This window comes from Petaurus breviceps, unplaced genomic scaffold, assembly GCF_028583685.1.
Source record: "Petaurus breviceps papuanus isolate PSGF00001 unplaced genomic scaffold, PetGlider_PUasm1.0 90281, whole genome shotgun sequence".
NCBI classification, from domain to species: Eukaryota; Metazoa; Chordata; class Mammalia; order Diprotodontia; family Petauridae; genus Petaurus; species Petaurus breviceps.
The window spans coordinates 1039756-1051979 of NW_027187205.1; the positions used below are offsets into that span (position 1 = coordinate 1039756).

The window sequence follows — 12224 nt, forward strand, 5'->3', positions numbered from 1 at the left end:
AGCACCTGGATTCTGCCTGGAAACTCGGAAGCTTTGTCTCCTGAACAAACGCCACTGGTTCAGGAGCCCAGCGTGTTAGCAGCCAATAACAAAGCAAGCTGAGACCCAGGCCTCTCTCCCCACCCCCACCCGCTGGACAGATCCAATCTTATCAGGACTTTATGGAAAGCACCACCTAGCTCTCCCCAGCAGGTCCCCACCCCAGACCAGAGATCTTATCAGCATATTTTCTCCAGCATCAGGAAAGTTAAGTCACCTATCCAGTTATCTGCTAGTCTGGTCCTCTCAGGGAGTGTGATTTTTATCAGGATCTGCAACTAAGTCTGAGCAACCTATAGTCTCCACAGGGGAGATGCAACCTTAAAATAATGGAAGACTTAACAAAGGTGGCAAAGATCAAATGCCCATGGGAGTGCCAATCAATAGGAGAGTAGAACTCGGAAAGGAGCTGGAGAATGAGGAAACTAGAGCAATCAACCCAAATCACCCATGATGCCAGTCTGCACAAGCCAGAAATGCTCTGGGGCCAGTCAAGCCTTTCTCCTCCTAAAAATTCCCTGACACTAATTCTATCCTTTCCTAACTTATTTTCTTCACATATTTCTTTGCCTTTCAGAGATCCTGACCAGGCCATTGGGTGTTTTAGTAGATTGTGTACTATACCTGGAGTCAGGTGAGGCCTGAGTTCAGATGCTGCCTCAGATACTAGCTCTATGACCCTGGGCAAGTCACTTAACCTCAGCCAGCTCCATTTTCCACTTATGAAAAATAGGGATGATAATAGCACCTACCTTACAGGGTTGTTGTGAGGACCAAATAACTATATATATATATATATATATCAAAGATAATGCATATCTTTGTAAAACTTAGTGCTATAAAATGTTAGTTACTAGCCTCAGACACTTAACACTTACTAGCTGAGTAACCTTAGGCAAGTCACTTAAACCCAATTGCCCAGCCTTTTACCCTCCAAAAAGCAAAAAAAAAAAAAAGTTATTTACTACTATTGTTAAGTAGATACTGGACCCTCAAATCTATTTAGCCCTTTTCTGCCTGTTGCCCCCATCTCTCTAAGTGTGCCTGGTTTTGTTACCTGGATTTATACCTGGTTCAGTTCCTTATGTAGAGCTCCTAGATTTCCTGGCAGGCCATAAATTCCATCCTGCACTAAAATTGGCAAACTTGTGATTCAAATACCACTCAATTCAAGTAATCATGGGTTCAAAGCTGCCTCTGGTGCCCTCCACCCGGCAAGATCTCTGCCTAAGCAGAGTCCGGGCCTTGTCCTGCTCCTAGCCGCACCTCAGCCTGGGGTCTGTTTCGGTGAAGTCATACCCAATCCAGTTTGCTGGGGCTGGAAAGGCTGGGACCAGCTACTACAAAAGAAAAAACTGATTTGGGACCAGATCTTCTGCCAATGGGGGGATAGGGGTGGAGGAGGAAGGTGGGCTCTCACAAACTGCTGGGTAGGCTATATATACTGCCTGTGAATCAGTACGGAAGATTTTTAACCCCAGAAGACCTCATTGGTATTGCGTTCTCAGGCAAGAAAAGAGAAGCAAATTATATAGAGGGGCTGAGGCAAGAAGAGAGGATGATGCTGGCCATGGCTGGGATTTGTTCTGAAAGGGGAACTAAATTTAACCTTCGGTCTTTACTCCCAGACCCGATGATTCCTGTTGCCCTCTCTGGAGGGAGCCCAGCTCTTCTTAATCATTGCAAAGAACCCCAGTTTGAGCTCAAAGGGCTCTGATTCTCCCAGCCTACTCTACTCAGGAACCGGGGCATTCAACCAGTTGATTGAATCTTTCTTACAGGGTCTATCAGATCTAAACACCCCAAATCTCACTGTCAGATGAACATTCTATCAAGCACAAGTCTATAAATGAAGCCATTACCTTCCTGCACATGGAAAAGTCATCATTCCTCAGGGCCCCCAAATTCGAACAGAAATTTGATATTTCTGTCATGACCCGGATTTCTGCCAAAAAGCCTATGCAGCTGTAATCTCCAAGCACCTCACTTAAGACTGAGAGAGGATACTAAAAATCCAGACAAGGATTGGGTCTCTGACCTCCCAAGTGCCTGAGCCTCTAGACCTGAACCCACCAAACCTCTTCTGGGGTTCCTTTCCAACAGGAATCACTAAAAACCAGGGGTTGGAAGGTAAATAGGGCAAGAAAAATTGAAGAGGAAAAGGGGAGGGCATCATACTACAGGGGAACTGACAGGTTAATTGATGCTCCTTTGAGGAGGGGGAGCAAATTTGGAAGGGAGAGTCTGAGTCAGAAAACACCTTCACTTCTAGAGTTATTTTTTAGGAAAAGGGGGCCCAGGAGAAAAAGTTAGTCACTGGGAGCAATGTTAATTGGAGGATGGGGGCAAAGAAGAGGAGCACAAAGATATAAACTTACTTTATGGGGAGAGGGGGAGCTGCTAGGGATGACCAGCAAGCAGAGAGCTGAGAGCAGAAGAAGCTAGAACTGGCAGGTTAGCTCTTGCTCCTTTAAGGTGGGGCACTAATTGGGGTGTCAGGGTCAAAGAAAATAGCAAGTAAAGGGTGGGTGTTGGAGGATGGGAGAGATGGCAGCGCCCTCAAAAATCTCAGTCCAGAAGAGAAGACACAGTTATAATGGAGGGAGGGGAGAGGGGAGGCCGCTAACAAGTTAGCTCAAGTGCTCCTAGGAGGTCTGACTAGAGTGGGGAGGGGGAGGGGCAAAAAAAGTTAAGTTTGGGTGATTCATGGATTTAGACCTGCAAGGAGCCTCAGATGCCATCTATTAGTTAGTCTAATCTTATTTTGTAGAGGAGGAAACTGAGTCCCAAGAAGATTACGTGAATTGTCTAAATAGGTAGCAATTAGCAAAGGCAGTATTTGAACTCGGGTCCCCTGACTCATCTCACAATACCACAACGAATCCACAGGAGAGAGAGTTAGTGGGGTCCTCTGTACTTCTGCCCAGCAGGTAAAGGGCAGTGGATCGGTGCCAAGAATAGTGGGGGTGCCAAGGCCAGGGACTGAAGCAGGGTTGAAGTGGTCGTAGCACGGGGCTGAGAGTAGCAGTCAGATTAAATGCCTGCCCCTTTGGGGTATGAGAAGCAATAAAGAGGGAAAGATCGGAGGAAACATCACAGTGCGTGCGGAGTCGGGGCTGGAAGAGGGTTCCATGGCAGGACCCCCATCATTCCAACCCTGCAGAGAGGGTACAATCTGATGGTGGCCACCTGAGTCAAGGTCGGGGGCGGGGGCCATAGCAACAGCTCCCCTGATGAACAGAGCGGACACTAGGGAAGAAGGGGGCTGGGGAAAGGGATGGAGAGAGGGGGTTCAGGAAAGGGAGGTTCTAGGAAGGGAGAACAGGGAAGAGGGCTTAGGGGGAGAGAGCATAGTGAAACGGCTTATGGGAGGGGGCTCGGAGAGAGAAGGAGCTCAAAGGGAGAATCGTCAATGGACTGGGGTTTGCGGGGAGTAGGATGGGGGAGGGAACCTGAGAAGGAGGCTCGTGGGGAGGGGGTTCGTGCGGATGTTCAGGGAACAGTGCGCAGAGGGAGGGGGTTTCAGGGGAGGGAATTATAGAGGAGGTTCAATGGAGAGCTCAGGGGAATGGGCTCAGGAGGGGAAGAGCACAGAGATGGGGCTCAGGGAGGAGACTCGAGGGAAAAGGGCTTGGAGAGGGGTGCAAAGGGAGGGGGCTCGGGAAAAGGAGCGCACAGAGAGGGGGTTTAAGGGAGGGGAGTTCTCGAGGTTCAAGGGAGGGGGCGCACAGGGAGGAGATTCAGGAAAGTGGTCTCAAGGGAGGGCGTACAGGAGAGGGAGCTCACAGAGAGGGGCCTCAAGGGAAGGGGGTCAGGGGAGGGGGCGCACAGGGAGGAGATTCAGTGGAGGTATCTCGAGAGGGGGCTCAGAGGAAGGGGTTCTCCAGAAGGATCAGGGGAAGGGGCACACAGGAAGAAGGTTCAGCGGAGGGGACTCCGAGGAGGGGGCTCGCCGCCGGCAGCTGGCAGGGTGCCCCCTTCTCTCCACCCCGTCCCAGGGGCTCTCCCTCCCCAGCCTTCCCTACTCACCTCCGAGCTGCTCCCGCCCCGGCTCGCTGGGGCCGCAGTCCAGGCACATGCCCGCTTCATGGCGCTGCCCGCGGGCCCATCTGGGCAGCGGCGGGGGTGGCGGCGCCGGGCTGGGACTGGGAGGCGGCCGCTTGTCCGTCAGACCGTCTGCCTCCCAGCCTCCCCGCCTGCTCCGGCTCTCTCCTTCCCCAGACGTCGCCGCCGCGGCTCCCTAGGAACTGGCCCGCCCCGGCCTGGCCGCCGTATTCCTCCGAGCTGACGGGCCACCACTTTCCCCGCTGGCACTGCCTCCTTCCTTCCTCCTCCCCAATTCCCCTACGTATCGCCTCCTCAGCGCCCCCAGGTCCCCGCCTTGCCGCGCCCCAGCTTCCCACTCTGAGCCCCTGCTCCTTACCCAACGGTCTCCTCAGTTCGTCCCTGGTTCCCTCAGCTTCCCCTGCAAATTTCAGCCCTGCCCGCCCTCCCCAGCAAAACGCCCACCTCCTGGCCCCCGTGCTGCTCCATCACCTTCACCCCCCACCCAGGTCTTCCATCACCTCTTCAGGCAACCCCCCCCTCCCGCCCACCTCCTCCAACATCCTTCGAGGCGCCCCCAATAATCCACAGCCCAATACACATCTATCCTCAATTAAGCACCTAGCTCTTCACGCGACTTCTCAAATCTAGCCCTCAGCCCCTCTCCATTGTTTCACTGATCCTCAAACTTCCCTCATTTCATTCTTTGCCACGAAATACACACGTTCTCCGACCTCGTTCTTTCACGGTCAACACTCGCCAGTCCAGGATCTTCAGAGCAACCAGCCTAATTCTGCCTCTGCCCCTAATGCTCAAATTCACAACAAAAAGGCCAGTTACTTGGTCCAACTTCTCACCCATTCAGTTCCCAGAGGTGAGAAGATTCCTCATTTATCTGAATATCAAATATATTATGATTTGCACGGGCCACCTTAGACACAACCCATACAACCAAACCTAGTGAAATTCAGTACGAATTTTCAGATATTGCTAGGACTCCAAAGAAGGACTTCAAAGATCCGACTTCCTTCTTTTACTTTTAGGCCATTTTCACCTACCTTGTCCTATATGCAAGACTGAGTGAGGAGCTCTTAGATTTCAGCAGCCCTGTGTCTTCTGAACCTTTCCCAAGTTATAGGGTATTTTGTGATGGTCATTCCCACTAGGGAAGAGGCAGGATAAGCACCTGGGAGATCCAACCAGGAACTTTGGTCGTTCAGCACTGGGCTTTCCTAACAGAGCTAACCAGTCAGAAACCCGGGAGCCAAGTTTGATAAGGGCTGGATTGTAATAGGTTACTTTGTCTTCTCACCCACCCTATTAGTTTGAAAGCCCCATACACAGGCCCCAGATCTGAACTCAGTCTCAGCCTTTTGACTTTCTCCATATGATCTTTTATCTAAACTTGAACTCACCTGCTCTTCTTCAGACCTCAATGTCCAATCAGTAGAACTCTCACAGATTGGTCTATTTTGGGGAAAGTGTTTAAGCAAATCAGAAAACACACTTTGATCAACAATTTAAAAAATGGACTTTCAGAAATTTTTTTTAAAGCCTTTCCTCTAGAAAATGCTACCTAACCAATCCAATAATCACATACTGTGCTCTGTCCAGGACCATGCTAGGCACTGAAAGTGGGACAATGAAAAAAGCCACACATTCTCTATCCTCAAGGAGCTTACAGTCTTTTTTTTTTTTTGCTTTTGCTTTTTGGAGGGCAATTGGGGTTAAGTGACTTGCCCAAGGTCACAGGGCTATTTTTTGTGTGTGTCTGTGTTAAGTGTCTGAGGCCAGATCAGAACCCAGGTCCTCCTGACACTAGGGCCAGTGCTCTATTCACTGGGCCACCTAGCCGCCCCAAGCTTACAGTCTTCTAGGAACATAAGACTTGCACAAAAATACAATACAAGGTAAAGAATAATAAAGGCAAAGAGAGATCTGAAGTGACTCCAGGAAAATTAAGGGGGAAGGAAATCTCCATTCTCCTTTTGTGGTTCAGTTTTGCCATTCTTCAGTACAGAAGTTCTCAGCATGTGGTCTTGGCACCCCAGATCCTTTCAAGGGATCCTAAAAGTCAATACTATTTTCATAATAATACTAAGTAGCAGTATTGTCTAATATAGTAAATCTCAATAGACCTAAGAGAGCACATAAACAAAAGTTCTTTGGAATTCTTAATCATTTTTAAGAGTATAAATGGGTCCTGAGACCAAAAAGTTTGAGAATCATCACCATAGTGCCTCACTCAGGGCTAGACATACATTAGATGGGGTATGAGAAATCTTGGATAAAAGGAACTTAGGATCATTTTTATTTCTAAAGCACTGGATTAGTAGTCTACAGAATTGTATGGCAGTCTCAATTCTACTTCTAACTGGGGGTGTGACTTTTGTAAATAATTTTACCTCTTGAGTCCCAGTTTCCCCATCATGTTTTAGGTGGAGGTTATACTAGGTAATCTCCAAGGTCTATTTTGACTCTAAAATTTATGAATGAATAATCAGTCTTCTAGCCCCACTTCTGATCTTCCTTTCCTTCTTATCTGCCCCCCCCCCCCCCCTCTTGGAGCTTACAATCACCAGTAAAGAAAGGTTAAATCCAGGCAATCCTTAATTGGCTTCCAATTCGTGGTTCAAAACAGGCCTGGCCCAGCTTTTCAAGCTATTACCAGTGTTGAAGATCTCAGCTACCATTCAGCTCTGATCTGCCTGCACCCAAAGGGAATTTGGGAGAGAAAGAACCAGGCCATCAACACCACACCACCCTGACAGCAGCCCAGCTCTGGCATCCTGGCTCCCCATCTGTATGTACTTTATTTTAAAAAATCCTTTAAGGATTCAAGCTTGTTTTAGTTAAGAAGGCTGCTATCCCATTGCGGAGGAGGGGCACTTCACTGGAAAAAAGCAGAGTACTACTCGGCCAGGGAAACTGCCCCTGGGCTAGAATCATCCCACTGGAGCCTTTCTGCTCCGCAGGTCATTTTGGTTGAATTTTATTAAATTTGGTTCGTTGGTTTATTGCTCTTTCTGGGTCAGGGGACGCTGTTTTGTTTTTCTCTCCTGAATAGTTTGGGGGCTTTCGGCTGTGCTTCGTTAACCAGCAAACAGCTTAATTTCATTGGAAGGGAAATGAAATCCTGTAGCAATACCGAGTGATGGGTAATGATGGATCTGGGATCTGGGCACTAAAAAGTGGTAGCTGATGGAAGATCAGTACTTTCATAACCAATACACAGGTAGGGAGCTAAATCTGATGGTATCTCCTTGTTTTTCATGCAACCTTTTATTCAGAAATTCCAAAACACTACAGACTACAGACGTCATCTGCCTGGTAAATTTTGTCATCCCATTTTACAGAAGGGAGCACAATATCTGCTGATACTCCCAGTCTTGACAATTCCTATGGCAACTGACAGGTCCACCAGAGAAATGGTGAAAAAAGCTTTTGAGACCTGCTTCTACCACCAACTAGTTACCTCCTCTTCACTCCACTCTAGATCTCAATTTCCTCGTCTGGAAACATATCAGCCATACAACTTTTGAAAGGAAAGAGATAATAGATAAGAAAGTGCTTTGAGAAGCTGAAATTGTTGTGCAGATAATAACATGCAATTATTAAGGGGTGGCTGGTAGTGATTTCTTTGGAATTGATTGTATGGAGAAAACTGCTCAGTAAAAGGGTCCCATGGCTCCTTTGCATATTTGTGTCTTTTGATGTAAATAACCTCTTCCCCAAGTGATCTGGGTGGGACACTGTGGCACTGTCCTGAACTAACCAGGGGCAGGAAATGGTTTTAGATGCCTTGACTGGGGCCAGGGTTGGGGAAGGAAAAAATGTAAGGGAGAAAGGAGCATGTTTCCCCCATAGAATGTAAGCTTTTCAAGGACAGGAACTGTTTCATTTTGTCTTCAGCTCCAAGTACAGTGCCTCCCACAGAGGAGGCACTTAATAAATGCTTGTTGATTGATTGGTTGAAGAAGAAACTGGCATAAGCAATTAACAAATACTAACTAATAGCAAAAACTAATAATAGCTTTAGAAGTTTAGCCAAAGATTTTGTTCCAGGGAACTCAAAGCATTTTAGACACAGTAATTTCATTGAATAAACACTTTAAAAGGCAGCCCCTTGGCATAGCAGATATCCTGCTGTGCTTGAAATAAGGAAAGCCTGTATTCATATCCCACTTCTGACACTTACTGTGTGACCCTGGACAAGTGTCAGCACTCATGTATCTTGGGTGATTCCATAGGATTTATCTAAGGCATAGATGGTTGATAAACTCCATGTACTCTGTCTTACACCATGTCTAGAGTATTGTGTTCAGTTCTGCCATAGTTTAAGACAGACATTGATAAGAAAGCAACCAAAGGAAGGACAACCAGGACTGTGAAGAACCTTGAGTCCATCATATAAGGAACCTTTTGACAAAGAACTGGAAATTGAGAGGATGCCCATTGATTGGGGACTAACTGAACAAGTTGCAATATATGATCATAATGGAATATTACTATAAGAAATGAGGAGCAGGCAGATTTCAGAAAAGCCTGGAAAGACTTGTATGAACTGATGTAAAGTGAAATGAGGGGAACCAGAAGAACATTGTACACTTTAAGAGCAATATGGTAGGTACAGTGATCAACTGTGAATGACCATTTCTCAGGACCTCAGCAATACAAATGATTCAAGACTATTCCAGAGGCAGCTAGGTGGCGCAGTGAGTAGAGTACCAGCTCTGGAGTCAGAAGGACCTGAGTTCAAATCCAGTCTCAGACACTTAATGCTAACTAGCTGTGTGACCTTGGGCAAGTCACTTAACCCCAATTGCCCTGCCCTCCCTCCTCCAAAAAGCAAAACAAACAAACAAAAAAATACTATTCCAAAGGACTTATGATAAAAAATGCTGTCTACTTCCAGAGAAAGAACTAATGGAGTCTGAATGCAGATTGAAACATACTATTTTTCATTTTCTGTATTTTTTTTTCATTTTTTTCCCTTTCGATCTGTGACTTCTTTCACAACATGACTAATATTGTAATATATTTTGCATGATTGAACATGTATATAACATATTGCTTATTGTCTCAGAGAGAGGATAGGTGAGGGAAGGAGAAAATTGAGGACTCAAAATTTTTTTTAAATGAATGTTAAAAATTATTTTTATGAGTAACTGGGGAAGATATTATGTAAAAAAATAAGGAACTTTTGAAGGAACAAAGTTATGTTTAGCTTGGAGGAGACTCTGAGTAGCCATGATAACTGTCTTCAAATATTTAAAGAGCTGATATGTGGAAGATAAATGAAATTTCCTCTATTTATCCCCAAAGGACAGAACCAGGAGTAAGGAGTTGAAGTTTTAAAGAGATACCTTGATGTCAGCATACACTCCCTTACAGTTAGAGCTGGCCATCTGTAGAACGGATTGCCTCTGGAGGCAGTGGGATTTCTCTCATTGGAGGTCTTCAAGCAGAGGCTACCAAATATATTACAAGAGGGATATTTTTAGGGCATGGGTTGGATTGGGTGGCCACTGACATTCCTTCTAACTCTAAATTCTGATATTTGGGATCTGCTTTGCAGAGTTCCCACACCACTGACTTAATCATGGATTCTCTAGCATTTTCACTGAAGTCCAAGGCATTACACTAGGTGAAAAGGGCATACAAAGGTGAAAAATGATCAAGACCCTGCTCTCCAGGACCTTACAATATAATAGGAAGGAGAATATACCATGTACCAAACACAGGAAGGTAGCACATATATACTCCAGATTTCCACTTCTAGTCTTCCCTTCTCTCCCTGGCCCCATCACTGTAAGATCAGGTCCCCAGAACCAGGCTACTTCTCCCCTCCCTCTCAGGATTCTAGGGGTAGCTCTAGGTGTTGCAAAGGTTCTCTCTCCAGTACTATATAGTTCATGGGTACACAATCAATGTGTTCCTCTCAATGTCAATTACCAGTTACATTTCCCCAATATCATTCAGCTTATGATTACTATCCCCAATAGCAACCAACCAATATCTCTTTAATATCACTGAGAACCAGTTAATATTAACTTTTACAAAGAAATATATACTGAGAAATAGCAAGATCTGAAGTACAAAAAAGCTCCTGAAGCTGGGTGCCCATTCTCTTCTACCATTTTGGTCTTTAGGAAGAATGGACTCAGACTTAAAGTGGTAACCTCCAAATATTACTGAGTGATGTGAGTCTTGTTGGAATGAAGTAGCAATTCCTGATTGGTCACCAATGACAAGGGTTGTGCCAGAGATATTTGACCACAGGGTCACTCAACAGGCTATAAGAGAAGTTGAAGAAATCCAGTTCTACCTCTCTCTTTAGGGACTTTCCAACATGTTGTCTCCCTTGAACTTCTAGCAAGAAAGGGGGATTTCTTTTTCCTCCCTCCCTACCCACCATCATAAATCGAGGCTGTAAATATATAGCAATGAGCCTGAGTCCTTGGTCATCTTTGGCTGCTTTCTTCCCTCAGCATATGCTAGCAGCCAGTAGTAATACCCAGAAATGGATGTTTCCAGTTCTGTTGGCAAACTCATGAGTTTGGGAGATGGAAGTTGGGTGTGGGTTTCTCAATAGGAGGATTTCTGAAACAGCACCGGACCTTAGAAGAAGAGAAGCATGCCCAGCAGGATGTTGCTACTCTTGAAAGAACTAGGGGGGAAATAAGGTTTAGAAAAGACTCAGAAAACCCATGCCATACCCTGGCTATCCAGAAGTTCTGAACCCTGTGAATTATTTAGATAATGGAGGTGAAAGCAAAGTATCCTAAATAACTTCAGCAGTTCTACAAAGCTGTCTTTACTTTTTAGTAGAGTATACTGTTCGTGATGGGTTATTGCTTTATGTTTCTGAATTTTTAATAAGTGCTTATGAGTCCTTTGTTTTTTGAGCATTTTCTGTGATGGAAGAAATAAAGTCCCCTCCTATACCTGATATCCATAAAGTTTACTGAGTACCTTTTCTAGAAGTGATTCTACTAACCGGTTATTGGGGAGACCCTAGACATGAGCCACACCTAAACTTTGTTTTAGAGATTTCTTGGAGGTAGAATTTAGAGATGGAGACAATAAGCTAGAGACACAGAAGTCTTATCCCATTCCTCTGAGAGCAAAATTCTTCCCCTGCCCTCCTCCCATGAACCTGGTCCTTATGAACCTACAACCAAAACCCTTTGTGGAAGAGGGTCCCCTGGACCTTGGATCATATCTTAAGGTGTTGACCAGGACCTGAGGGGTTGGTTACCAACAACACTAAGTTCTTAATTGTTTTCTTGAAGCATCACTCATCTTTGGGGTTCATCTGAGTTCAATTTCTTTTTGAGCTAATCTGCTTAGCATTAGGCTATCAGGGATCTTTTCTCCCCCACAGGGCTCCAGCTTGGGAGTCACCTGTGGACTTTCTTAGTTCCTTTAGCTGCCTCCTGATAATGCTGCTATTTCTCTTCCAAGAAATGCTACTGTTGCAGATATCCCTTCCTGTTCAGGCAGATGGGCCCCAACCTCATGAGCTCACAGGGTAGCCACCAGGGCTAGAAATGACCATTTCTCAGGAATTCAGCTTTGCTGGCTAATGTTCAAGGAAGAAAACAGAAAGAAGGGGGCCAAGGACTCCATTTAGGGAAGGACTTATCCTCACGGCTGTGTTTGAAGCCTTCATTTCTACAAGGGAGAGAAAAGAAATCCACTATCATTCACCCTTGCTGGAAGTCAAAGGAAGACTAGTCTCAAAAAAGGTAGAACTGGCTTTCTTCCATTTCTGTTACATCTCATGGAGAATTCCTCCTGAGCCTATTATGGCCAAGCACCTCTGATACAACCCCCATCACTGGTGACAAATCATGAGATTTTATGTCATCTTGCCAGGGCACGTGGCACTCTGCAAAGAGCCAGGGCAAATACTGCTCTACAAGGTCCTTCCTGTTACATATTTGATGCAAAGTGGAAAGCACGAAGGGAGAGAGATCCAAAATGCTCTAAGAAAACGAGGGAGGAGTGATGATCTTTGCTACCCTTTCCATCCCTCTGTCCTAACTAGGTCGAATGTATCATTTTGTCAATGTCCCCAAAGTCACCCACGGACTTTCCTAGTCCTTTTAGCTGCTATATCTTCCTGATAGCAGTGC

At 45.8% G+C, this 12224-nt stretch overlaps 1 protein-coding gene across 5 annotated transcripts in view; it reads right to left on the reverse strand.

Moving 5' to 3' along the window:
* The window catches only part of DOK4 (docking protein 4), an 18431-nt gene extending 13167 nt beyond the window's left edge, over positions 1-5264 (reverse strand). For 2 of the 5 annotated variants that reach the window (XM_069107815.1, XM_069107811.1), the window contains exon 1: positions 4069-4273. The gene's annotated coding sequence lies outside the window, so the exon portion shown is untranslated. Of the gene's footprint in view, positions 1-2417; positions 2528-4068; positions 4274-5141 lie in introns of those variants that run through there. The other 3 variants (XM_069107813.1, XM_069107814.1, XM_069107812.1) reach the window with 3 other exon arrangements.
* Between the last annotated feature and the right edge of the window lie 6960 nt (positions 5265-12224).